Source organism: Callithrix jacchus, chromosome 9 (genome assembly GCF_049354715.1).
Source record: "Callithrix jacchus isolate 240 chromosome 9, calJac240_pri, whole genome shotgun sequence".
NCBI classification, from domain to species: domain Eukaryota; kingdom Metazoa; phylum Chordata; class Mammalia; order Primates; family Cebidae; genus Callithrix; species Callithrix jacchus.
The window spans coordinates 61,330,348-61,334,302 of record NC_133510.1 but is presented as its reverse complement, the minus strand read 5'-3'; the positions used below and the strand labels follow the sequence as shown (position 1 = coordinate 61,334,302).

General features: G+C 40.1%; 1 pseudogene; it reads right to left on the bottom strand.

Moving 5' to 3' along the window:
* Positions 1-622: 622 nt before the first annotated feature.
* LOC100391123 (large ribosomal subunit protein uL30 pseudogene) lies at positions 623-1,366 on the bottom strand (annotated as a pseudogene).
* Positions 1,367-3,955: the final 2,589 nt, after the last annotated feature.

Genomic DNA, 3,955 nt, shown 5'->3' with positions numbered 1-3,955 from the left:
CACCACCATTGCAGGTGCCAAAAGAGTCATACAACAACACATGCCATTTTTAATGTTTTAGCATCAAAGAATGATCTGCATATCACTCAGCTTTAGATATTGTTTAGTAAAAACAAAAAACTCCAGAGTTTGCAGAGATGAAGAAATGGGACCTATTGCACAATCAAATGATTTTATGAAAAAACGTATTTTGTGGGGAAGGTATTTTATTGATTTCTACTTACAGACTTATTTCTACTTAGATGACAACTATGTGTATGTGTATATATACATATATCTGTTTTCCTTCGGTGGCTTTTACAAAGGGATTTCTCATGCCCTACTAATTCCACACACTTATCTCAGCCAAACAGCTTTGTTTTTGAAACATTTAAGCTCAACTTGATGAAAATATAAAATAAAAATTCCAGTGGTTTTGTTTAAAGCTGGACCATTCACCTTTGTACAGAAAATAAATGTACTAGAAATTTTAACAGCTCTTCAAAATGCCATTTATCTATAGGTAATCTAGTATGACTTTTACAATGTAAATATATTACTTTGTGAAATATTTTTTTTTTCAATTGAGAGCAGGTACTGTTTATTGACTGACCAGCTTAGAAAAGTAATCATGGTAGACACCTTAGTTCATTCTTCTAAGCCTGTTGATCTGATCCTCCCTGTTGCCCAAATCTCCACCTTCTACAAAATGGGTGGTCTTCTTCTTCATTCCACCTCATGAAGAAGATAATTTAAAGGGCCACAGGAAGTTATTTGCTTCTTTGAAGTGTTTTCCAACAGTATAGATCTCATGAATCAGATCCTCCATGCAGATGATGCCATATTTTCCAAGAGATGGAGCAATCAGAGCATTATCTGTCAAAGCAATTCGCTTCTTTTTTATTTTGCCATAACCACGTTTGTGGATTAGTTCCTTTACTGACTTCAGGTTTGGGTATCCCCATGCAATATATGGCTCTACAATCCTCAGCATGTTAATTGAAGCCTTGTTGAGCTTCACAAAGGTTCCACTGAAGATTTGATGAAGGCAAAGAAGCTGCAACACCTTTAGGACCTTTGGGCTCACACCATTGATACTTCTGATCCTGATGACAAATGCCAATTAAGGTTCTGCAGGTACACAGAAGTTGCCAGCTTTCCTTGCCATCCTCGCCATTCGAATTTCAGTTCTGTACATCTGCCTATATTCCTTGTGACAGTGCTTTGTGTGTTCATAGATAAGCTCTCTCCTTGCCTTTCGAAGCATCTTTTGGGCAAACTTCTTTCTCAGGCGCTTGATCTTCAGTTCTGTGAAATTCCTTCTCTTTTTCTTAAGCGTTTCTGGCACAGCAGGAACCTGCTTCTTCTTGTTTTCTACACCCTCCATGGTTCCAGCTGGAAAAAGAGCTGTGAAAGATTTTTAAACCAACTTCTTTAGTTAGAATATAAAATACAATATTTAGTGACTTATTTAAATACTTATTTACTTCGAAAAGAAGCTGGGAAGTTTTCTTTGAAAGGACCAATGAAAACTGATATTTAAATACACATTGAACTTTCAAGTAGAACGATGTGAAATTTTCTGGTCTTCTGAAGATACTACTGGCTTCCATGAACTGGCAGTGGCTCAGTTCCCATCTTGCTTCACACCAGGTGGAGCTTTTTTCCCAAAGGATGTAGCACACTTGGTTTCCATCATGACTGTAATATTCACTGAGCGATTACTATGCCACTGACTCGGAGCATCTCACTTAACCTTACAGGAAATTTCTGAGGTCAGTACTATTACCCTGCATAACACAGAGGGAGATAAGCAGACTAAGAAAGGGGGAGGTCACACGGGGCCACACTGCTGGTCAGTGACAGAACCGAGGTTTGATTCCTGGTCTCTTTCTGTTAAGTTGCATTGCCTCATGGAATAGACAGAGAGATGAATGCAACAGAAAGGGCACTGAGTAAGGAGTCACGAAACCTGGACTTTTACCTTTTTTTCCAGCCAATGGCTGTGTAACTCTAGGAATGTCATTTCATGTTGATGAGAGGGTTGGACCAAATGCTGCCAAGGCTCCATCAAACTCATAGGTCTGCGATTTAAATGGACATTGCTATATGAAAGCATCCATACTGAAGTCAAGGAGTTCAGTAATGTCTGCTATGTGTATCAGTCAAAAAAAATGCTCCAGTTCTTTGCAATTAAAAAATTTATTGCATATGACTAAAAATCCAAATAGTTTGCTTATTCATTCTCCTGTTGACGGACATTGAGGTCATTTCCAGTTTGGGGCTATTCTGAATAAAGGTGCTAAGAACATTCTCATGGAAATATTTTGTGAACATGTACACTCATTTCTCTTGGGTTTATAACTGGCCTGATATCTACTTATTCAATACTTATTTACTGAGCAACTGCTATATGCCAGGGACTGTTGTTAGCATTAGCAGTAAGATGGTGATTAAGCCGAAAAGGTATCTGTGCTCATGAGGCTAACAATCTAATGGGAGGAGTAGGCGATAAACATAATGAAGGAAACGGGGAGAAGAAAATGATGTGAGGAAGAGTGAGTAGGTGATGGTGGAGAGGTAGTGAGGAGGTAGTGGAAGGTTGCTGTTTCACACAGTGGTCAAGGAAGGCATCTCTGAGATGACATTTGCATTAGTTCATTTTCATACTACTGATGAAGACATACCTGATACTGGGTAAATTACAAAGAAAAAGATTTAATGGACTCACATTCCACGTGGCTAGGGAGGCTTCACAATCATGGTGGAAGGTGAAAGGCTGGCAGCAGGCAAGAGAGAGAATGAGAGCCAAACAAAAGGGGTTTCCCCTTATTAAACTATCAGATTTCATGAGACTTATTCACTCCCTTGAGAACAGTATGGGGGAAAACTGCCCCTATGATTCAATTATCTCCCGCTGGGTTCCTCCCACGACATATGGGAATTATGGGAGCTACAATTCGAGATGAGATCTGGGTGGTGACACAGCCAAACTATATCATCCTTGAACTGAGACCCCAAAATAGTGGAAGAGCTGGCCTTGCGAAGAGCCCACGGAAGAGCTCTCAGGTGGAGAAAAAACATGATACAATATGGTAGAGTATAATCAGTATTTATCAAAGATGCATAGAATTTCAGTCCCAAGAGAGTCCTTAGACACCACCTAGCCTATGCCTTTTCACTTTGCATGTGAGGAAACTTAAGGCTGCGTTCTCAGTTAATGGTGGGGCCAGGAATAGAACCATGTTTCCTGGGTCCAACTCCCAGCTCTTCTTCCATTAGCCTGTTACAGCCACCACTTCCATCTTTCTTGATTGCTTACTCTGTGCCAGACACTGTATTGGGCATGTTACTCAATTTTCTCACATAAGCTTAATGGTACCGTATGGTGTGTTATCCCACCCGTTCTATTTACAAAACAAAGGCGCAGAGAAAGATTAGTAACTTGGACTTAAGTTACTAAAGAAAAGTTACTTGGAGAAAACAAAGGTTTAGGGAAGTTTAGTCATTTGTCACATAATTTTAGAAAATAATAGAACTTAAATTTGATCTCAGATCAGTTCACCCCAAAGTTTGGACCTTTAATTGCTGAGCTACACAGTCATGTTAGTGTGTTTCAGTGCAGGGGTCCACAACCCTCAGGTCACACAGCTGGAGATGATCAGCAGCAAGCAGCCAAGTGAGCGTTATAGCCTGAGCTCCGCCTCTTGTCATATCAGTGGTGGTGTTAGAGTCTCATAGAACCATGAATCTTATTGTGAACCGTCCATGTGAGGATCTAGGTTGTGGGCTCCTTCATTAATGCTAATGTCTGGTGGTCTGAGGTGAAACAGTTTCATCGTGAAACTATCACCACCACCACCACCACCACCACCACCACCACCCTGCCCTGTGCCAAAAAGGTTGGGGACCACTGTTGTAATGTATTTCTACTTGGGAAATTGTTTTACACATTTTGTATCTTATTAAGTGAAAA